This window comes from Zophobas morio, unplaced genomic scaffold, assembly GCF_036711695.1.
Source record: "Zophobas morio isolate AGI-343-1 ecotype UQ-CSIRO unplaced genomic scaffold, CSIRO_AGI_Zmor_V1 ptg000029l, whole genome shotgun sequence".
NCBI lineage: Eukaryota > Metazoa > Arthropoda > Insecta > Coleoptera > Tenebrionidae > Zophobas > Zophobas morio.
This window is the reverse complement of record NW_026972134.1, coordinates 8,997,818-9,022,829: the sequence shown is the minus strand read 5'-3', so window position 1 is coordinate 9,022,829 and position 25,012 is coordinate 8,997,818. Positions and strand designations below refer to the sequence as shown.

The window sequence follows — 25,012 nt, the reverse complement described above, 5'->3', positions numbered from 1 at the left end:
AAATGGAACGAAAACTGCAAATCAAAAAGAAAAACAACGAACAATAACAAATGGACTTCACAAATAACTACTTTCAGCGCGCTTAAAGATTCTCAAGAGAATTTTAATTTGAATGTCAGATTTGACACCAAAAAACAGTGAGTACCATCCAACCAACATAAAATAATAAAAATTCCTAAAATGCGCCCATCCGCTAGCGCCCTCACTAAAATCGGAGGATACAGTGGAACTACAGTTATGAACAGGCCGTATTAACTAATGCAGCAGGTCGTGGTCTGTCGTGGTCTGACTTTTTGACACAATTTGACATCATGTATTTCAGTTTTTACTTGAAAAAGAGGCAAAATTTCGGTACCCGTGCCAAAGTCACAACGCCATGGGCGTGGATGGTCTGCAAAGGGATATGCAGTAGGAAAGTTTTTCTTTGAGGTGTTTACATTGTTATCGGAATGTGTCTCAGGAATTATGAAGCTGCATTCTGGACCACGTTTAGTACTTGCTGGGGAGCTTGAAGAAGTAGGAACAGGTAGTGATGACTTGGAACCATGGAGGAACAAAGTAGGAACCACGGGGGTGCAAGTGGGTTACGGAATTAGACATCAAATATGGCGGCTTGCCAGGCAAAAGGTGGGTCTAAAATACGCTGCGCATAAGTACCGTGCGTCGTATTTCACAACATTAGAGGTGCACGTGGGTCTTGGGAACGACGGTTTGACACATGGTGATGTGAGAAGTGAGGAAATTACAAAAGATTGCCCGGCAAACAATTCTATCCTGTGAGAGTAACCTGGAGAGTGGACAGCAACTCAAAAAGAACATAATAACATGTATAATGTTATAATGGTAAACATACATACCAAAAGCAAAACATCAAATGTAAATTTACAGTTTTAGGTGGTTATGTTTTCAAAATTCACTGAACTGTTCCCTGCTGAAAACTGTGGCCCATGTGGAAATTGAACAACAATAATGGTAAGCACACACGATAAAAGCGAAACATATTTAATTTGTTAAGTTTTAGGTGGCATGTACAGAAAAGTCTGGCCGACATGGCAGTGCAATATCTTTATGTATAAAGTAGCATATAACAATTTGTGATGGAGCAAACTAGTATAATTTCAAGTATAACAGGGCGAATTAAATATTCATGTAAGTTCCCAAAGTGTACCAACCGTTACTATGCACCAAACAGTGGAGTAAAAAATAAACGATTTCATCGATTTCCTTCATCAAATCAAGAGATACAAGATAAGTGGAAATTAGTGTGTGGTATTGATTTGCATATAAATACCAATCATTTTTATGTATGTGAAGATCACTTTACTGCAGCAGATTATAGAAGTCATTTACGTAATCGATTAAACTGCCAGGCAGTCCCTTCACTCGATGTTTTTAGTAACACCACTAATGTGTTATCAAAGGACTGTGCTGTTGATAATTTCAGTTCATCACTCAATGAACATGATTATAGTAAGGGGCCAATTTTGAATTTAGAGGAAATAAATAAAAATATTCAGGAAGATCATTCCTATTTCGTCACAATAAACGTGCAACACTTAGATGACCATTCTTATACTAAAGTTCAACCCATAAATGTCAACAATGTCATTAAATCAGTTCAGGACGATCATGACTATTTTCATCGCACAAACACAGTGCAAGTAAATAATAGTGCTTCTAATAATGTGGACCTGGATGTCTATTTCTCAGAACATGATTATTGCACCCCTACATCAAACAATTACATTTCTTGTGACAACGTGATAAACTCTGAAGTCATTAATAACCCAACAAAAACACCAAAAAAACAACGTGGTTTCTTAAAATGTTGTGGTCTTCGTAGTACACAGTTAACGCCACGCAAAAAAAAGATGTACAGAATACACCGATCTGTAAAATCAAATTTGTTTAAAACAAAAAAAAAAACTGGCGACTGAAATTCAAAAGTTGGAGCATTTAAAAACCATGTATGAGGACAATAGATTTGAATTTATTGAAAAAAAACTAAATCTTGTCACCAAAAATTTCATTAACTCCCAACTGCGAAACGTTGAGAAAAAACCATCAGCTAAACGGTGGACTGAACAAGATAAAATATTTGCATTATCTCTATATAAACGAAGTCCTAAATTGTATAGATATTTGTCTGTCTACTTCCAAGTACCTTCAACAAGAACATTAAAGACAATTTTTTCCAATATTCCACTGGATACTGGTATAAATAAACCACTTCTAGATCATCTGAAAAACGTATGTCAAACGATGAATAAATTAGATAAATGTTGTTCGCTAATATTTGATGAGATTTCTTTGAGTTCTGGTTTTTTTTACGAAGCAAGTAAAGACATGGCTTTTGGGTATGAAGATTTGGGACACCTAGGTAGAACAAGCAGCAGTGGCGGCTCCTCAGAGGAGGCAGGGGAGGCTGAGCCTCCTCTATTTTTTGGAGCTGAGCTTCCTCTAATTTTTTCGATGAAAGAATTTGTATTTTTGTAGAAATTTGTTATTTTTCAGAATATTTTGTTTGATTTTATTTACTTTCATCATATATCAGGTTAAAATGTCGAAAAAATTTATATTTGCGCCCTTACAATCATAATTCACACCTCTCCGCGTTTGGATTCAGCCGTAGAGGCTAGCTTCCGATGGAAATGCATCTTACTATGGAAACTGTAACCTTGACGCATGGTGATTCTGCACTGCATTGGCTAAAACGTTGGACGGAACGCCGCTTCAGGCCGCTAGCCTCCGGCTAGTTCATCTCTTTTCAGATCAAGTCGTACGGATAATTTTATCTCTTTCTTATTAATTGGCGCAATCTGGTGAAAACAGGAAAAACATTGAGGTGGTTTCGCACGTTCCCTGTTCAGTGGTGTTTAGGCTTTACGTTGGTAAGGTGTTTTTTGTATCATTTATTTGCGTTTAATTTCTGATCGTTATAAACAACTAGTATTACCGGCATATTAATATTACTTATACATAACGAGAATGACCAACCAAAATAATTCAGTCTCTTGTGCAGATATCGTCGATTATCTATTAAAAAATGAATTTACTACCTTTGATTATGATAAAAAGATAGCTATAAAACAAAAGGGGAGACCAACACCATCACTCCCATTAATGGTAATGACAGGCAGAAAACAAAACAGAGCATTTCATGCAAATAATTATAACAAAACTAAATGGTTAACGGCTTCGGTTTTAAGGAACAAATTATACTGCTGGAATTGTATATTATTCACAAGTGATAAATCTTCCGTTTGGGGCAAAACCGGCTATAATAATTTACAAAATTTATCACGAGCTGTAGAAAGGCATGAAAAATCACAGGAACACATATTTTCTTCGATTAAATTAGAAATGCTTGGTAAGCAAAACATTGCCAATACTTTAGATTCGGCTCATAAGAGGGATATTGAGAACTATAACGAGAAAGTTGTTGAAAATAGGGCAATTTTGAAAAGATTAATCGATGCAATAATTTATCTATCAACGCAAGAGTGTTCTTTTCGTGGGCATGACGAAAAAAATGATTCAGATAATAAGGGAAATTTTAAAGAATTGATCGATTTATTAAAAACCTACGACTCAAAGTTACAAAATTTTTTAAATGAAGCTACAGTTTTTACTGGAACCTCAAAATCAATTCAAAACGATTTAATTGAAAGCATCTGTTTTGTAATTAAAAATAAGACAGAAGAAGAACTGCAAAAAGCCGATTTTTTTTCTTGGGAAATAGATGAAACTACAGATATAACTTGTAAAAGCCAACTATCCGTAATTTTAAGATATGTTACAGATGGCGAACTTGTTGAGAGATTTACTGGGTTCTACGACGTTAGTAGTGGAAGAAATGCTGAATGTTTATTTCAGTTATTAACAAAAGAATTCAATCGGTTTGATCTGAAAAATAAATTAATTGCCCAAACTTATGACGGTGCTGCAGTAATGGCAGGACATTTAAACAGTCTTCAAACTAAAGTAAAAAATATTGCACCCCAAGCCTTATTCACACATTGTTATGCCCATAAACTCAATTTGGTATTAAGCAAAGCTTGTAACGGTATAAAAGACGTCAGAATATTTTTTTCAAACCTGTCAGGATTTTCATCATTTTTTTCAAAATCAAGCAAACGATCAGAAGTTTTAAATTCAATCGTTAAGCATAGGCTGCCAAGTAACGCGCCTACTCGTTGGAATTTTTCAAGCAGAGCTGTGTTTACTATTAATTCACACAGACAAAAATTAATTGAGGTTTTTGATTTTATTTCCGATAGTGAAGAATTTTTAAATGATCATCAAACTTTGAGAGAAGCTTATGGGCTCAAACGGTTACTGCTAGATAAAAATTTTATTTTTTACCTAAAAGTTTTTACAATGATTTTTGAACAAACTGATATAATTTTTCAAATTTTGCAAAACAGATCAACAGATGTTAATTATTCCAAGGATAGACTTAACTCATTAATAAAAAAATTGAAAGATTTTCGTACTAATGAAATTCATTTTAATGACTTATACAATATATTTTTGGACGATGCAAATGAAAACTATACCGAGAATGAACCAGGACCTTCGCAGCACAAAAAACGGAAAACGTCATTTAATTTAGAAAGACAAGATTTACATTACAAACAAATTTATGCACAAATTTTGGATATCATTATCGTTCAACTTGAGACCAGGTTTGCTGATATCGGGGCTCTACAGTATTTTGATTTGGTAAATTATGAGAATTTTGGAACGTTTTCGAAAGAATTTCCTAGTAATTTGCTACAAGAACTTACCAAGCAGTATTCGTCTTTTGATCAAATATCTCTGAAAAATGAACTTTCTGTTCTTTATTCGGATACACATCTTCTAGGAGAATCTACGTCAGTTCAAGAAATGGTAGCATTTATTTATAAAAATAATCTAACAGACTGCTTGCCTCAGTTATACAAGCTTTTATGCCTAGTTTTATCAATTCCAGTAACTTCTGCTTCCGTCGAAAGATCTTTTTCAGCTCTTAAGCGAATAAAAACATATAACAGAAATAGAATGTCGCAAGACCGGTTATCAAATGTATCGTTAATTGCAATTGAAAAGCGTTTGGTAAGCAAATTAAAAGAGAATAATTCATTTTATGAACATATAATCCATCACTTTGCCAACATGAAAAATCGTAGATTACCACTTTGCTATAAGAAGCTTTAATTGCAGTAGGTAGTGCATAATTTTTTAAACCAAAGAATTTTATTTTTATTTGTTATTTCGTTTTAATCCTACGAATTTATTTTAATTTGTTTTTTTTAAGAATATTTATGTATTTGTTATTTTTTTGAGAATTTACTTTTTATTTTATACTTAGTAAGTGGGATAATAGGGCTGTCGGCGAACCAACCACTAAAATCAAAAAGGTAACGCGCCGCTGCAATACCGCAAGGTGGTGTGGAAACTTGCAAATATGATGTAATACGATTACCACACATAAAGATGTAAAAAGTAGTGCTTTTCAAATTTGAGCCTCCTCTGAAGAAAACTTCACGGGCCGCCACTGACAAGCAGACATGCAAATCACGCATTAGTATTTATGTTGCGGGGAATGCGAAAAACGTGGAAACAAGTTGTGGCCTACTATCTCACATCTGCAACAATCTCTGTGGCTAATCTAAAAAATATCATTACATTAATAATTAATCAGACTTTGGAAGCTGGATTTAACGTAATGGCCACAGTGTGTGACCAAGGGTCCACTAATCGTGCTGCCCTTAATGAACTGTGTTGGGAAAATTCATCGCGCTTTCAGTTTAAAGTCAAGGGACATGACATTGCATGCATATTTGATGTCCCACATCTACTTAAGGCTCTTCCTTACAGTCATTAAAATCTGCCGAAATACGGCAAAACGCCACTTCCAATATCATCCTTACTATAGCACTTGAAGACTTGTGCGACATATCTATTTGTTCGTGATACAAAAATCTTCATGGAAATAGTTTTTATATTGCATTAAGGGCTTCCGTTTTTTTAATAAAAAATAAAAACAGAAAAACTTATTTTTCTCTTTGAGCCAAAACTATAACGTATTTTGGCTTAAAAAAATCTGACAGTGTAGATAATATTATTGCTCACCTGGGGCTAATAATTATTTTTTCGTTAAACTATCCATTTTTTAGTTATTGTTGATTAAAGCAAGACCTAAAAAGGGCATTTTTTCTAAATGTAGGCAACCAAACATCTTCTTTGGTCAAGAACGAGCCAAGAAAGTGTATGATTTACGATAGGGGTTGGCCACTATTGAGAGATTATACGGATTTAATACCTTTGTTGAGAAAATATGCAAATGAGGTGACCGTAGTGTGTTCTACCTGAAGGTTGTGGAATCGTACAATTATGTAGGAGTATTATATTAATCTAATTTCAGAATAACAAATAAATAAAAAAAAAATGGAAAATTATTTGGAAAAATTTTATTTAAAAGCCATGCTCCCAGAAATTATTGATTCACGATGGAGTCGAAATCAGCAGCTTCGTCCTATAATAAAAAAAGATTTATGATTTACAGACCATTATTTATTTTTATATCATTATATTTATTATACTCTATCTCAGTCAAAAAAATTTATATACATTTTTAAATTTAGAAGAGGCTATAATATGTATAAAGATATGTAAGTAATTCAACACATACATTGGATTATTAGTGTCACATATAATCGAATCTTCATTGTGTGCTTTGGAAAAAGTTGTTCTATTCTTTTCTTTTTCAGTGATTGATAATTTTAAAATTTGTCTAATTTATCTCACATTTGGGATCAGCAGTAATTATAACTGTTGAAACAAGTTAGGCAGTTTTGTAAAAAATCCAAACTCGGTTATTTATTTGTTATTCTGAAATTAGATTAATATAATACTCCTACATAATTGTACGATTCCACAACCTTCAGGTAGAACACACTACGGTCACCTCATTTGCATATTTTCTCAACAAAGGTATTAAATCCGTATAATCTCTCAATAGTGGCCAACCCCTGTCGTAAATCATACACTTTCTTGGCTCGTTCTTGACCAAAGAAGATGTTTGGTTGCCTACATTTAGAAAAAATGCCCTTTTTAGGTCTTGCTTTAATCAACAATAACTAAAAAATGGATAGTTTAACGAAAAAATAATTATTAGCCCCAGGTGAGCAATAATATTATCTACACTGTCAGATTTTTTTAAGCCAAAATACGTTATAGTTTTGGCTCAAAGAGAAAAATAAGTTTTTCTGTTTTTATTTTTTATTAAAAAAACGGAAGCCTTTAATGCAATATAAAAACTATTTCCATGAAGATTTTTGTATCACGAACAAATAGATATGTCGCACAAGTCTTCAAGTGCTATAGTAAGGATGATATTGGAAGTGGCGTTTTGCCGTTATTTCGGCAGATTTTAATGACTGTAAGGAAGAGCCTTAAGAACACAAGAAATGCACTATATACTTGTGATTTTATATTGGATGGTGATAAAAGAGCAAAGTTTGAACATATTGTTCAACTTTATGAAATTGATAAACATAAAGAGATCCCAAGTCTATATAAACTCAAGGACGAACATTTTAATATAAATGACAGCTACATGAAAATGAGAGTTAACATTGCAGCTTGGATGCTGAGCAATACTGTCGGTGCAGGCTTAGAAACATACGCGGAGACAAACGGCCAAGGTTTGTTACCACCAGAAGCAAAAAACACTGCAATTTTTGTCAGAAACATGGATCAGCTTTTTGATTCACTTAATGGTTACACTCTCAATCCAGATGCTGGGAAAACATATCGAACTGTCCTTAGAGATAATTCTCCCCATTGGGAATTGTGGGATAGGCTTTTGACACAAATAAAAAATTGGAAACTGATTCGAAAGTCTGATGGTAGGGACCACACAAATCAATTTCAATTCATAAATGGATAGATGGTAACAATACAATCGGTTAAAAAATTATGGCTACGATTGAAGCAAATGGGAATCTCCTACTTAAATTTACGAAATCTGAATCAAGATCCACTTGAAAATTTATTTTGCCTTATTAGACAACATGGAATGTCTAACAATAATCCAAATTGTCATCAGTTTGTGGCTGCCCTCAAAACAACAGTTTTAAATAGAATGTTTTTATCTGGAGTCAGAGGAGCAAATTGTGAGGACGATCGTTGCGAAAGTTTAGATAATTTTGCGGTATTTTTAAATGGGGAGCACACGAAACAAGAAACAATAGAATCTTCCTCGAGTGATCAACTTGAATTTGTCTTCAATGCAGAAGCTTTGACTCCAGAAGATTCGCAGGGACTTGCCTACGTATCAGGGTATATTCTGAAAAAAATTAACTTACCCGACGTAAATTGCGAAACTTGTAAGAAACAGTTATATGCAAATAAAAAAAATCAGTTTCATAAGTTTACTTTGCTAAAAGAACATCGCCCTGATAATGAAAAATTGATTTATCCGAGTAACATAGTTATTTTATTAGTTAAAAATATACATAGTTTGCTCCAAACATACTTGGACAAAAATGGCCATAAAGCAAATTTGGAAACAAGTTTCAAAAGTAGTTTTTTAAAAATGTACACCAATGTTTTATGTGATATTCATAGCTGTGAATCGCTTATTATAGATAAAACCGTAAGACTGTTCATGTACAAATATTTTAAGAATAAGCAAAACCAAATTCCAAAGAAAACTGCAGGTAGTAAGAGAAAAAAGAAACCCATTTTTTCTCAAAACAAAAAAATTAAGTTGTAGGAAAATACATACAAGACTGAATGTTAGTTTCCTATATTTTTTAATCAGTGTTATTATATATTTTATTCCTTTTTATCTGTTTTTCTATTTTTTTAGTTTTATATTTTTTATTCGGAGAATTAATATTTTTGTTTTTTTTTTGTATTGTTTTAAATATTTTTTGTTTTTTACATTTATGTGTCGTTTTATTTTGATTAATTTGTATATTATTTTAAATAAATATTTCTTTTTATATACGAATTTTGTATTTCTCTTTCAAATTTCAATCAAGGTTATTGGCATAAAGCGTTACTGGGCGCCAGTTTTTAAATTTCAACTTTTTAACTTTGAATAATGTGCCAGGCATCCGCCAGATGGCGCCTGCAATTGACATTTTGGTGATGCCACTAGTTAACTAGGAAGTTTCGCTTCTCTTTAGTAACTGTTCCCTGGTAGGAACAGAGCCGGGTTTAATTAATACATTTATTTGCATAATAACAACTTCTCTTAAAGTGTTTACCACAAATGTATAAATTATTTGCAATATTATCACCTGAAATGGTTTTAATGGCTATACATTCCCTTAGGTCAAAGATTCATGTTGGGGTACCTACTTGTAGCATTAAAAACCTTTTTGCACCACAACCATTTGTTCACAGTGTTTGAAGGGAATCTGTGCATTATTTTGTGGTCTCTAGGATCATTGATTACCCCACAAGCAGGCACAGAGCAATATTTTTTGGACATTTTGATAATATCAATTCAAGCACAAACTGTTTTGGCCCGTAACAAAACGGATTAATTACAGACTCCTGTAACTCCCGACGGAAGTGACATCTTTTGATATTTTCCCTTTTGACAAGTCGGACGATTGTAACCAATTGGAGAGACTTTAATAGTGAATCAACGAAGACGACGGCTACTATAAATTCCGATTTGAAAATGGTCGCTAAGTTACGATTTTGACTTTCCTCAAATTAAATTAGTCACACATTGACATTTAAAAAGAATCTTTTAATAAGATGTAAAATGCACCAGTACACGATTGAAGAATATGCAGGTATGCATTTTGTATATGAAGAATGTGGAGGCAGTAGTGTTGCTGTTGTTCAAAGGTATGCAGAACGTTTCCTAATACCAGAATACCTCACCGCTAAACTATAACTGTTGTCGCACAACGCCTAAATACAACGGGTTCGGTGGTTCCCAGAATCAAGACGTGGGTTGAGGGCAAGATCCAAGAATGGTTAAAATAGAAGAAATCATTTGTTCTGTAACATGTTGAAACGATCCCTCAACCAGTACCATTCAAGTTGCCAGAGACATTATAGTCAGCTACTGGATTATTTGGATCACTTTAAAAAAAAACTCTGAGGAATCCGTATCATATCCAACGATTACCCACCAAGACGCAGGTTTTGTCGGTGGTTACTACAAAAATATCAACAAAATCCCGAATTTTTGACTTCTACTTATGGTATCCAAAATATTCATAGTCTGCATAACTGGGCCGAGGTCAACCTCAATGCGACTTATGAAGTAGTTTTCAAAATCGTTTCTCATTTAATCTTTGGATCGGGATTATCGGAACACATCTAGAGGGGCCATTTATTTTGACCCACAGAATGACAGGACACGCTTATTTGAATTTTTTTTTTTAATCATTTTCTAGTCCTTTTAGAAGATATCCCTCTACAGCTACGATAGTGCTCCTATTCACTCCACAAGGGATTTCAGAAATGTATTAAACGTCTCATACATTCATTGGGTTAGACGAAGGGGAATATCTATAGGTGGCCTCCTCGTTCTCCGGATTTAAATATATAGTTGCGATAATTAATTAATTTAAGTATGAAGGTTATTCTTTTGAATTAGTTACAGTCTTGTTCGTTGTCTTTAATATCGGCTGGTATTATTGCTTGTCATTCTGTCACTAACAAGTGTAATTTTATACGCAGTGGATAAAGATTGGAATTTGAAAAAAAGTTTTTTCTACCGCGCCTTGTTTTTTTTTTCTAATAGAGCTAGTAAAGCACGCAACATTGGTAGCGATGACGAGAAATGTCAGGTGAATGTCAGTGGCAAATGTCAAATTAAAATTTCTCGTATTTCCGGAGGCGTAAGGACTTCACTAACTTCTTCACAAGACATTTTAACCAATTTTAACTCACAAAAACTCGAATTGATTCGAATTACAGTTGCTGCTGTGAAAATTCGAATATTTCGTGGTTAGCGTTAGACCAACCAATCACCCATCACGACAAAATTCCCCATAGTATAAACAACTCTTTCATAAGGCCATTGTGGCACTCATCCTTTATATAACTCACAACTTCGCCGCTCGTTCTATAAACTTGGATTCGTGCCTCAATATTTGCTAAATAAATATTAGTAACACAAATTAAAAAAAAAATATTCTGTTGCTCCTTTACATCTTGCGTCCAAGGGCCAATTACAAACGTTGATATCAGGATTAAAATTCAATCAATCTGGGCAGTCAAACAAAAATGTAGGGAACCATAATAAAGTAATAACATATAAATAAGTATCGTGAGTGTAGAGATTCCTATAGTTTAGTATACATTTATAAAACAAGTGTGAAAATTAGTTGTTATTTCGACGTTGATATGTAAACAGAACAATCAACTTTTTGCGGAAATTTCAACGATAAGATCTCCGCTTAGGTTCCAATCTCTTTAATCTACTTCTCTACATCATGTTTTGCTGGATTTATTTAAATTTGTATTCTACTTACCTGATTACACTGATCTAAGTCGGTTAACTTCAAGATTACAACTTATAGAAAATATCTCAATATATTTACTAAACTTTAATAAATTTTGCGCTCAAAACTTTCATTAGTGAGATGTAAAATAGTTTTTTTTAAGAAACTTGCAAATATTTTTACCATAACTGTACAACACATTTAATTGTCCGTTGTATGGCGGAGAAGAAAAATTAAACTTGGTAAAAAGAGAAACAAAAATTCTACAGGGACTAACATCTTAGCAGCTCGACGAGAATTAAGAAACTACTTACGACATCTATATTATTATTAGTGCCGTCTTAAGGATAGTTTGCAATTATCATTTCACTTTATGAAAGAATCACTTTTAGTTAATCCGTGAAGTATTTAGAAGCAATTCACGAGATATTTAGTGGGTTAAATGATTTTCTGATTTTCTTGTTACTTCCCGAGCGTAAGCAAAGGAAGTATTGTAATCGAGTCCGTCGGCCGACTCTCTACTTTTACGTTTTCTCGATCTTTCATGACCCCTAGAAGACGAAGAAATAGGTCTCCCATTTCCGTCTGTCCGTCCGTCCGTCTGTCTGTCCGTCTGTCCCGTCTGTCCGTCTGTCTGCCGTCCCGGATTTTTATTAGACAGATAGTCTCCGAAAGTACTGGACCGATTGTTGTGAAATTTTGTACTTATATTAGGAATATCATGTAGATGGTAAAACGCTAACCAAAATTTGTCTAATCGTCCCCACCACTAATGCGATGACGTCACTTCAAAATTGTACATAGTAAATGGGTCTTAAATTGTGTAAAATAACATAGTCCTACACATGTAGTTTACGACTCCGAATTCAGTTTTTACCCGAAACGTCCAGATTTTTGGAAAATAAATCAAAATTATAAAACAACATTTTGAAATTTAATTTTTAATCTGCTAACCAGAATGCTTTGAAATGTTGCAGATGTTTTAAGGCTATAAAGAGCAACATAAATCTTTAGTCAAAAAATATTTGCTTATCCCCTCCAAAAACTTGATGACGTCAGCTCAAAAGTTTGTGGAATAAATCATATCTAAAATGTACAAAATATGATGAGTCTGTACTTGTGATCTATCACTCCATTCATATTTTTTGGATTTGCATATACAGGGTGACTCAAAAAAATTAATGAATGCGTAAATTTATTTTACTGATTTACTCAGAAACTACAAAACTGAATGCTTTGAAATCTTGCAGATGTTTTAAGGTTATAAAGAGCATAATAAATGTTTAGTCAAAATATATTTTTCCTAACCCCTCCAAAAAATTGATGACGTCAGCTCGAAAGTTTGCCGAATAAATCCTATCTAAACTGTAAAAATATGATGAGTCTGTACTTGTAATTTATTACTCCATTCATATTTTTTGGATTTGCATATACAGGGTGACTCAAAAAAATTAATGATTGCGTAAATATATTTTATTGATTTAATCCGAATGCTCTGAAATTTTGCAGATGTTTTAAGGCCAGAAAGAGCATAATAAATGTTCAGTCAAAATATATTTGGTTATCTTCTACAAAAAACTGATGACGTCAGCTCAAAAGTTTGCCGGATAAATCGTATCTAAAATGTACAAAATATGATGGGTCTGTACTTGTGATTTATCATTCCATTCATATTTTTGGATTTGCATATGCAGGGTGACTCAAAAAAATTAATGAATGCGTAAATTTATTTTATCGATTTAATCAGGAATTACAAAAGCGAATGCTTTGAAATCTTGGGAATATTTTAAAGTTATTATAAGCATGGTAAACTTTTGGAGGGATGAACTCCTAAAAAAATTGATGACGTCACCCTTAAATTTTGCTGAATAAATCCTATCTAAAATGCAAAAAATGTGATGAGTTTGTACTTGTGACTTTTTAGATTTTCTTAAGAGGTGGTTCAAAAAAATTAATGAAGTCAATTGATTTTATTGATTAAATTAAAGGCAACACTTATTATTAGTATTACACCCCAACCAACCCAATTTGGTAGACACAAAATTTGTTAAAGGAAAAACTCGGTTGAAACATAAGGGTAGCACGCTTATTTACATCGACTTTAAGATTACAGACCTGCATTTGTTTTATGCGCTCACTTGGTTCAGCGAATGTGGAATAGACATGTTTATAATCAACCAATTGTGAATTTCACCGTCAAGAATTAAAATAAAACCCAATGTTTTATATAATAAGCGGAAGTCGAAGCCCTAAAACCGATGGTCGTTTTGTTTACAGTTTCTCTGTTTGACTCTCACGTATGCTGTTACGCTTGTCATCTTAAATTAAGAATGTTTATACATAAACGATTTTCAGTTGCCCCTCATATTCCTAGACAGCGGATTTCTGTCGGGCTACGTCACGATTATAGGGGGGGACGTGCTGGATTCCATAAATATAATTAACGATTTATTAATCAAACGGCTAAGTAAATGAGAACGGGAATTAACAGCAGAGTGCAACGAAACAACGTTATTCTAATCTCAAATAAACGAAGTGCAGTCCGCAACCGCAATGAATTCGCATCCCGTACGAGCCGTACCGAGTTTGGCCTTGCCTAGCCCGACAGAAATCCGCTCTCTAGATATTACACACCGGCGCCGTCTACGTGAGTAAATTGTTTCGTTATTTTATTGATTATAAGAAATCAATATTCAAAACGACCCAATTCATTTTCCCGAAAATTTGGGAATACAATAATTTTATTCTTAGTATTACACTACATCTATCCCAACTGATATACGTGTCCTTGCAAAAATGTTGATGACGTCATCACAATTTTTTTTTAAATTCCCACTGTAAGAGTTTATTTAATAATAATGTATTTACAAAGTCAAAAAAAACACAGTACACTAATTATTATTCGGAGCCCGCATCCGCTGTCACGGCGTTCCGCCTCGGGGACGATTGCTGTGGAAGCCTTGGGGGCCACCCTCGCCTTCTCGGAAGGGGTAGCTCGGCGTGGTATCGGGGCTGCGGCTCGCCCGTAGCTTATCCACCCTGACCGGACACCCAGTGCTTGTGGAGTTCGCTACGAAGGACGAGGAGATTTCTACTGGGCAAGTCTTGAGTTGTTCCACCTTGACCGGACACCCAGTGCTTGTGGAGATCACCCAAGAGAGCTGGTAGAACTCTGCCTGAAGAGGGTGTGCTACCCTCTTTTATTAGTGATCCCCTCTCCTACTGTAGGGCTGAGTCGGTTATTTGTCCAATGGGGTGAGGGTGGTTTGGCGTGGGAGGTGTCGTACCGACATCTCCGCTGGTGACACGAGCGCTAACGCGGAGGGTCCGGCGGAGCGTATGGGTACTAATTTGGGGGATGTTACACCACTACAAAAATGTAATGAGAAAAAAAAACACAATAGGCATGCAGTCGTCAAGTTTCCGACAGCGAGGGAAGTACTGTCTAAACTCTTTAGACCAATTTTTTTTTATCCGTTTAAATATTCTTTGTACCTTGGGCTGACGTAAAAACTTTTTATGATTACCGATATCGGTTGGCATTATTTCTTGTCATTCTGTCATTGACAAGTGGGTTATCTGCGCAGTGGATAAAGACCGGGATTTGAAAAAAAGTTTTAGAATTCCTCATTGTTACTATTTATCTAAACTTTTTTTGACAATTTCCATAAATGAAGAAATATTAGTAATATAAATTAAAAAAAATTATTCTGTTGCTCTTCTACATCCTGCGTCCTGGGGCCAATCACAAACATTTTTATCAGGATTAAAGTGTAATCCAGCTGGGCAGTCAAACAAAAACGGTTCCCCATTAGAACATTCGTAAAATTTCGTACAATCATCGTGTGGAATGTAAGTTGGTTGTGCACCGTCTCGGGCCGGACAGTGCGGAACTGTTGACAATATCATAAATTCTGGAAACCGTTTTAAAAATATATATAAATACCTGTTTGAGAAGAATATGCAACAAAAGCCGCAAGCGTGAATAGAACTATATAATACATAGTTGAAAATAGTATTTTTCTAATTGATTAAAAATTTAGAAACAATTAAGTATTTATGAAATCTTGGGAGAATTCAGATTTCAAACTGATCAACTTCAGCCGAGTAGACGGTTTATATAGGCACAAAAATTCAAGCTTAAATGAGAACGGTAGCCTTGGAATAGATAATCTCAGTCTGTCAACGATTTAGTAGTGGATTAAGGAGGAATATAATGCAAGCAATTGATCCCATTTTTTAAGAACAACACATTTTTTTCTTTGTAGGTTTTGTATCAGTATGTCCACTCTCTTGGATGTAATGTTTAAGTGTAATGAAATATATTTTTTAATGAGACATAGAATATGACGAAACAGAACGAAATATTGTAGAACATAACATCATGTCATCAAGTGTTTAAGTCCTTTTGAATTATCTACATTAACCACAGCTATTATTTGTCACATATTTATGCATGTGGCAGCATATTGTAATTTTATTTACTTACATTCACTTAAGTTTATTCAAATGAAATGCCAAGAATAGTTCGGGATTTAAATCCGAAATCAGCAAAAGCAATCCAGCTATATCTTTGAAAAGATGGAAAGACCTCAACCTTAGAAGAATTTCCATAGCAAGCGTGAAGCAAAACAAGTTACGACGTAAATGAAGGAAGAAGAAGAAGAAAATTGTAACTTAACAAATCTTGTGAATCACTGGCCAGTATGTAGTCCATCAGAATCTTTGAAAATCCAAGTCTGATTACAAAGAATGTGTGACGAATTTATCATAATGATTTAGGTTCTTATGGAGCCTAAATACGAAATTGAGGTTAACGTGCTAAGGCCAACAGAATTAAGAAAGTGCTATAAACATGAAAACAAATACAGGAAATAATACTGTAGCATATATTGGTTTGCAGATTAAAGGATTTTAAAAATCAGATGATCCTAATCTTGAATTCTCGTGAACTGATATGATTTAAGCAGTAAATTTATAGTGCAAATAATTTCTGAAAGTACTATACAGGGTTAGTCACGAGAGAATTACTTCTGAAAATTATTTTTACGCAACCCAAAGTACTAATACCCTGTACCACTTGATATTATCTAAATTTAAAATGAAATGCCTAATCCATGATTGCTTTGACTTTGGCAGTGTCACTTTGACGTTTATTAATTTTTAACATTTTTTTTCATCGTTGACTCGCCTCTAGAGCCCCATTGGATCGACGACATACAGTCAGATCAATCTGGGCTATACTGAAGCCGTAAGTGCTCTACCAATGTTCTTCGCCGCTAATGTGCATGTGTTAATTCGCCATCTCTGCGTCACCTAGAGCCTCTTCGAAGTGCAAATCTGCAACCTCTGGACTTCTTCGGCCATATATTTACAAAAAAGCCGTAGCATCCCCCCAAAATGCCCAACATTTTCAACAGATTAGTAGTTAAATTATTTACTTACTTGTTTGAGTTTGTGTTGTAACCTTTGAATAAAATGCCGTAAAAGGAATTTTTAGAAATAATTTTCTCGTGATTAATCGGTTGCAAAAGATCAAGAGGCACACTGACAAATTTATTAGCGGCGCCGGAGGAGATTTGCGACTGGCTGCGGTACCACCATGGACACTCGCATAACGTCCTTTTCCACAATTGTCAAAATGAGATTGCCAAACTCAAAGCAATCATGGATTAAGCATTTCATTTTAAATTTAGTTAGTATCAAATGGTACATGGTATTCGTATTTTGGGTTGCGTAAAAATAATTTTCAGAAGTAATTCTCTCGTGACTAACCCTGTATAGATTTATATTGTAGAATATAAGTTTGTCAATGTACGCAAATAAGAAGACTTCTTTGAAGATACTGGTTACTAAAATATAATTTGAAAAAACAATATCTTCACTGCAAACCTAAACACATTTTTTTTCTCTCCGCATATCATATTTTAGAGAATTTTTAGTAAATTTGTGACTATGCAGTAAAAATTTGAAAAACGGCACAAAATAAGAATATTTTTGTAATCTCATCGTTAATCATTTAAAGCGGATGCCCTTCCTAGATTATTAATCTAAAGCGTGTATTTTCAATTAATCTGCTAATATTTATTCAGTAAATATATCTAAGCGGACATCCTGATAAAAAACCTGCAAAGAAATAAATGTGATACTCTTTAAAAATGGGATCAATTGCTTGGATTATATTCCTCCTTAATCCACTACTAAATCGTTGACAGGCTGAGATTATCTATTCGAAGGCTACCGTTCTCATTTAAGCTTGAATTTTAGTGCCTATATAAACCGTCTACTCTGCTAAAGTTCATCAGTTTGAAACCTGAATTCTCCCAAGATTCAACAAATACTTAATTGTTTCTAAATTTTTAATAAATTAGAAAAATACTATTTTTAACTATGTATTATACAGTTCTATTCACGCTTGCGGCTTTTGTTGCATATTCTTCTCAAACAGGTATTTATATATATATTTTTAACTGATTTCTAGATATTATGATATTTTCAACAGTTCCGCACTGTCCGGCCCGAGACGGTGCACAACCAACTTACATTCCACACGATGATTGCACGAAATTTTACGAATGTTCTAATGGAGAACCGTTTTTGTTTGACTGCCCAGCTGGATTACATTTTAATCCTGATCTCAATGTTTGTGATTGGCCCCAGGACGCAGGATGTAGAAGAGCAACAGAATAATTTTTTTTTTAATTAATATTACTGTTATTTATCATTTGCCGAATTTGTCAAAAAAATTTTACATAAACAGTAACAACGAAGTACCCTAAAACTTTTTTCAAATCCCAATCTTTATCCACTGCGTAGAAAATCCACTTGTCAGTGACAGAATGACAAGCAATAATACTAACCGATATCGATAGTCACAAACAACTTTTTACGTCAACCGGAAGTATAAAAAAATACTGAGGTTGTGACGTGGTTGAAACTGCACAGTCGGCCAGCCAAATATATCGCCTTAAGTCGCGCCGTGGTTTTTAATTTTTGTCTGGTGGATTGCCGATCAGTTCCGTTGTGCCTAACGTTGGTAAGAAAGTAAGTGGAATACAAATTTAAATAAATCTAGTAAATTATCATCTAGACAAGTAGATTAAAGGGTTTAGAACGTAAGCAGAGATTTATCGCTGAAATTTCGGCAAAATGTTGATTATTCTATTTACATATATAAACCTTGAAGTAATGAGTAATTTACACACTTATTTTACGACAATACTGAACTATTAGAATCTCTAACATGTTTCATAATTAAGGTTTATGTTCACGATCACCATACTTATCTATATGTTACTTCTTTATTATTATTTGTATTAATATTATTACAATAACGCGATAGGACAGAGGTCAATCCTGTTATGCCAACGCAATACAACCATAATAAACTACAAATTAAGTTTTGGAAGATGGTTATCCGACATAATTTTAAAGCTAGAAACATGGAAATCATTGGGGATCCTATTCCAGTGATTGAAGATTTTGTTTGGAAGGAAATGTTTACGAGATAGATTACAGAAAGTTTCTTTAGGCAGTTTAAACTTAACTAATCGTTTCTTGGGAGTTAAGGACGTATAGATGTAGTGAAATCTTCATGTGGTTTCAACTTGTAGAGAACACTATTCAATGGAAGCATGTAGGGTAAATGTGTACAAGAGTGCGCATATGTATAAGAGTACGCACTGATGATTTCTGCTTATTAGTGCCATCTGGGTAAGATGAAGTTATACCATTCACAATCCAATGCTAAACTTGAGATAAAGGTGCAACAGTGACCTGTATATAGTTTATAGTTTGATCGTACTGACGATTTTATGTTTACGCGTTGTGTGGATGTAATTTTTACCGCTCATAGTTTTAGTTTTTTGTAAGGTACGTACCAGTTCTTTTATTTTACAGTAATAATGTTCATTAGCTGTAACTTTTAAGGTGTCGTTATACACTAGCAGTTTTATACTTTCTATACATCAAAAGCTTTTAAGTTTGAAAACATTAGGTTATGTACAAATGTACAAGAGTGCGCAATACTAGCGATACGTAGTCTTATAGATACATATGATACTATAATGAATTATTTAACTCTACTACTTTGTACTGCTTCTCAAGTTGTGTGGTGGTGGTTATGATGATGTTTGTTTTTTAATTTTTACTTCCTGAGCGTAAGCGAAGTATTGTAATCGAGTCCGTCGACCGACTCTCTACTTTTACGTTTTCTCGAATTTCAAGACACCTAAAGTACGAAGAAATATGGATCCCGTTGTATGTGTAGTCTGTAGTCACTTGTCCCTATTTATTTTCACCTTAGAAATAAAGATTTTTTTCAGAAAATGTAATGCGCACTCATAAGCGTTCAAATGCGCACTCTTGTGCAGTGGACTATCTAAGAGTGCGCATTTACACATCTTGACAAAAATTGAAATTACTCTTAAAATATAGTGGTCTTGGGACGTACAATTAAATATATCTGATCTCTAAACATGTATATCACGAACCCATATCATAAAATTTGTCTATCCAAAAAAATTAAAAAGTTATTGACAGTTTTACACTAAGTGCGTACTCTTGTACACATTTACCCTACAGTACTTGATCATGGTTTCATTGGTCACTGATTACCAGATCTTAGTTCTTGAGACTTCTTTTGTAGGTCTTCCTTAAAGAGAAAGTTTACAAATAGAAATAAAACCAACAACACATGATAGTATGATTGAGCGAATTAGAAATGCTAGTGATGAAATTCAAGCAATGTACTCAATATACCTATTCAATGTAGGGTAAATGTGTACAAGAGTACGCATTTAGTGTAAAATTGTCAATAACTTTCTAATTTTTTTGGATAGACAAATTTTATGATATAGGTTCGTTATATACATGTTTAGAGATCAGATATATTTAATTGTACGTCCCAACACCACTATATTTTAAGAGTAATTTCAATTTTTGTCAAGATGTGTAAATACGCACTCTTAGACAGTTCATTGCACAAGAGTGCGCATTTGAACGCTTATGAGTACGCATTACATTTTATGAAAAAATATTTATTTCTAAGGTGAAAATAAATGGGAATAAATGACTACAGACTACACATAAAACGGGAGACCTATTTCTTCGCACTCTAGGGGTCTTGAAAAGACGAGAAAACGTAAAAATAGAGAGTCGGTCGACGGACTCGATTACAACACGCCCAGGAAGTAAAAATAAAAAGAAAGTCACCATAACCACCACCACACAACTTGAGAAGCAGTACAAAGTAGTAGAGTTAAATAATTCATTATCCTATGATATGTATCTCCAAGACTATTAGACTACGTATTGCAAGCAATGCGCACTCTTATACAATACCTCGCTGCGCACTCTTGTACATTTATACATAACCTAATGTTTTCAAAGTTAAAAGCTTTTGATGGACAGAAAGTGTAAAACTGTTAGTGTATAACGACACCTTAAAAGTTACAACTAATGAAAATTATTACTGTAAAATAACAGAACTGGTACGTACCTTACAAAAAACTAAAACTATGAGCGGTAAAAATTACATCCACACAACGTGTGAACATAAAATCGTCAGTACGACCAAACTATAGACTATATTCAGGTCACTTGTGCACCTTTATCTCAGGTTTAGCATTAAATTCTGAATGGTATAACTTCATCTTACCCAGATGGCACTAATAAGCAGAAATCATCAGTGCGTACTCTTATACATATGCGCACTCTTGTACACATTTACCCTAAGTACATTCAATATGCATTAAATTCGAAGACCATCATTTTGAGCACTTACTTTAATGGAAAATAAGGCGAAGGGACTCATGTAAATTAAGTAGTACTCTGATAAGTGAGAGGCGAAGGGACTAACATAAATCAAGCAGCCTGTTAGGTGAGAAGCGAGGGAACTCACCTAAATCAAACATCCTGATACATAAGAGGCAAGGAGACTGACCTTAATCAAGTACCTTGAAAGGAACAGAAAACTACTTCGTCCACATCATTGTTCCTGGGTTACGCTAAAAGTAATTTATTCGCCAGCCGTTTATATTTTTAACAAGTAACAATTTCCATGTTATTCGAAATTTGTAGGATACATATACTTTTCTCACGACGAATTTAGAGTATTGAAATAAAAGGTGGTGTTTTTTATTTCAGAATCGTATACATTGGTTCAGTAGGATAAATTGGGAAAAAAAATTCGTCGATTCAGCACCATCTATCACGAATCGAAAAAAATGTTCCAGGTAAATCATATGTACTTTTAGCCGCAGACTCGGAATATGCAATAAAAAATAGGAGCTCCCTTTTAAGGTTTCGAAGTTAACCTCTGCCCTACCTACAAGGAGAAGAAGAGGAGGCTAATTTTAGCACTAATGTATTTCCCCAGCGGCATGATTAAATTTTAACTCTAAAAACATTGTTTCGCAGCGTACTTATTTTTCGAGATATACCTATGAAAGTTTCAGGTTAAAAAAATCATCGTCTATATTATTTATATTTATTTGTAATGTTCGGATATAATGATGTTAAAACTGACAGGAACTGTGATATTACGTTATACAACTCTTTTTCATACAAGTTCCTGTACACCTTAATGTTATGATAGTACTTATCAAATGACAATAACGTACGTGCATAATATTCATACACATAATCTCTGTATAGTTAGTTGTGCAGTTTTGTATTACTGTAAAATAAATTGTTGAGTTACTACCCAGGCGGATTTTAAATAGTGATCAACTGATCATGATCAACTTAACAATGTATATTTAGCCTAGTGGTTACGTTTCCTGTACAGGTGCCTGTACTACGATCAAATTATACTTAAGGAGATAAGTACGTGAAAATCACCGATAAAATCAAATCTAGATTATTCGGAAGCACGTACTTCAGTTAAGTAGTGTGAACAATAATATCCGTTTTAAATAAGAGAAAGAATAACAAAATAAATATTTTCCAGTATTATTATGTGCCACCTTACAGCAAATTAAAACAGTAGAATACACTAATTTGTTTTATTAAATAAACACCAAATAACAGAAACATATTTAATTTTCTTTATTATATAACAAGGTCATAATTAAATTCCATTGTGGGTCAATTGCAGACATTTGATGAAACCCAGCCAAAATTTCTGGTAGGACTGAACACTTTGTATTGTAAAAGAACATTTTTCTTCATCTGAAAGTTTAATTCTTCTCTTTCTTTAAACTTTTAGTCTACTTTACGTTTTTCTTTATAGATCTCTTTAATCTCTTTAGAGAATGAAACAATTAAGACAATAATAAAAATTTCTTGGTACAAATATTTCAATAAGGAGAGTCACAGCCGGATGTAGATTGCGAAAAAGGTACTCGACAGAACGTAGGTACATAATCTGTTATTGACGCAAAACGTGTTATTATTATATTAGAATAATTTTTTATTGAATTAACAAGGAAGATTACAACATTTTTTGACATCCGATAGCTCTGATAAGTTTATCTTGAATGACTTTTACTTCCTTGGCATCTATATAAGCATTCATCTGCACCACAGCAGTTATAGTTCGCACTTATACTCTTTTGAGAATTATTTTCTTTCAAAACTTAAAAAATACAAATTTGCAATATGTTTAATGCAAAAGTTTTTGTTTTCATCGCTTTTGTTGTATATTCTGTACAAGCAGGTATTTAAATTGCTTCTATAGCAATGTCACTTTAATAACTTGAATATTTTTTTATTTCTTTCTTTTTATTTCACACGATGATTGCACGAAATTCTATGAATGTTCTAATGGTCATCCATATCTGTTTGAATGTCCAAATGGACTACATTTCAGCTCTACTAGAAATGTTTGCGATTGGCCCTGGCGTGCAGGATGTAAAGGAGCGAGCAATTAATTTCAGTTTTCATTAAAATTAAAAATTAATTTATATTTATTTATTTTCTTACTATTACTGGTTCTATTGTTTAGGTATTTATTATCTTTTAAAAAGAAGGTATTAAAAAATATATGTAATATTTAAAATTGAATTCTATTATTTTGTACATATCCTAACACCATTCAGCAGTTTCCATAAAAGAAAAATACTTAAATGGCTTTCAAACTAACGATCGATAGTTCATCTATTTAGCAGTCAGACTCTATAAATAAAATTGCGCTCAAATTAAGTTGTTATCTATCATGAAAAACACGGGGTTCGAGGTATTAAATGAGTTCAGTTGACTCTAATTTGATGGTTACACTAAGTGTACAAAATATACGAGACATTATAATTATTACTATTACTATTATTAATATTAATATTAATAAGTATTAAAAATCATCGCCCCATCAGTCTTCTTTCTTCGGTAGGAAAGATCGCTAAAAGGGGTCATTCGGAAACGGCTTGCCGAGATCGTGAACGAAATAGGCATCATTCCTGACAAGCAATTTGGCTTTCGACCCCACCATTCCACCTCCGACCAAGTTTTTCGGGTCGTAGAATTCGAAAGAAAGTCAATTGAATGGAAACAATTCACAGGCGCAGTTTTTCTCAATGGAGCCAAAGCTTTCGACAGTGTCTGGCATGGGGAACTTGTCTACAAGCTTCACCTTGCGCGCGTGCCCGCATAGGCCACACTCTGTCAGCAGAACATCCAATAGACGCTGGAGTCCCTCAGGCATCAGCGCTCTCGAACCATTCTCGCGACCTATGCAGACGACACCGCCTACAAATCGGCGCAAAATGTGACCCCCACTTACAGGCGGCCATTGATGCGTTGGAGGAGTGGTGCAGACATTGGCTCATCACAGTCAATCATCACGTCTCCATGTTCGGCCAGGACATCCCAACAAAAAAAATATCATTGTGTCTTCATTGACAAAAAACTCAGTTTCATTCCTCACATTGTAGCCAAGACCAATGGAATCAAAGGCCTCCTAGCGCCGCTAATCGGCAGATGCAGCAAGATGTCGATTAAAAACAAATTTCTTCTCTATCCAACAATCATTCGCCTCCCCATTTTTTATGCCTCCGTAGTCTGGAGTTCCGAGCCTTCCAAAATCCAATTTCATTGTCTGGAAGTCTTCCAGACAAAAATTCTTCGACAACTTTCAGGGTCCCCTGCTTCGTCAAAAACAACCAGATTCTTCTGGAGGCCAACATTCTTAAGTTAAAGGAATTTCTTCACGAAATTGCACTTCTTTCAAGAATGGTGTAGAATCCCCAACCCCTTAGTTCGAGAAGTTGTCGACTACGAGTTCGACGTGGAAGCCTCAAAAAGACGCAGGGCTCTGCTTGACGACAAGTCGTGTGACTCCACCCGCTGCTGCCACCGACTGGCCAACTCCGGCCACACCGCTCCCAAAAGGCTGGTACTATATCTAATGCCAGCTCATAACGCACATTTTTCTGTTCAGATTCTTGACCCGATCACCAGAGGAGGATCGTAAGATTTAAGGTCTATGATGGGGGGCAACCTCCTTGACCTTAAAGATCATAATATTAAACAGTTGTCAGATCTGTACCCAAGAATAAGAATATCGGGTATTCCCAAAGAAAAAAGTTTAGAAATGTTCTCTAAATCGC

At 34.2% G+C, this 25,012-nt stretch overlaps 3 long non-coding RNA genes across 3 annotated transcripts; 2 read left to right on the top strand and 1 right to left on the bottom strand.

The window, feature by feature from the left end:
• Nucleotides 1-480: 480 nt before the first annotated feature.
• Nucleotides 481-2,371, top strand: LOC135137567 (uncharacterized). The gene is made up of 3 exons (XR_010281864.1): nt 481-843; nt 895-972; nt 1,022-2,371. It is a non-coding gene; the product is annotated as an uncharacterized LOC135137567 (long non-coding RNA).
• Nucleotides 2,372-15,083: 12,712 nt separating this feature from the next.
• Nucleotides 15,084-15,542, bottom strand: LOC135137566 (uncharacterized). Its single transcript, XR_010281863.1, has 2 exons — nt 15,415-15,542; nt 15,084-15,361 (listed from the first exon to the last, which is right to left on the bottom strand). It is a non-coding gene; the product is annotated as an uncharacterized LOC135137566 (long non-coding RNA).
• A 2,244-nt stretch (nt 15,543-17,786) lies between these two features.
• On the top strand, nt 17,787-18,241 carry LOC135137565 (uncharacterized). The gene is made up of 2 exons (XR_010281862.1): nt 17,787-17,916; nt 17,971-18,241. It is a non-coding gene; the product is annotated as an uncharacterized LOC135137565 (long non-coding RNA).
• The last annotated feature ends 6,771 nt before the right edge of the window (nt 18,242-25,012 follow it).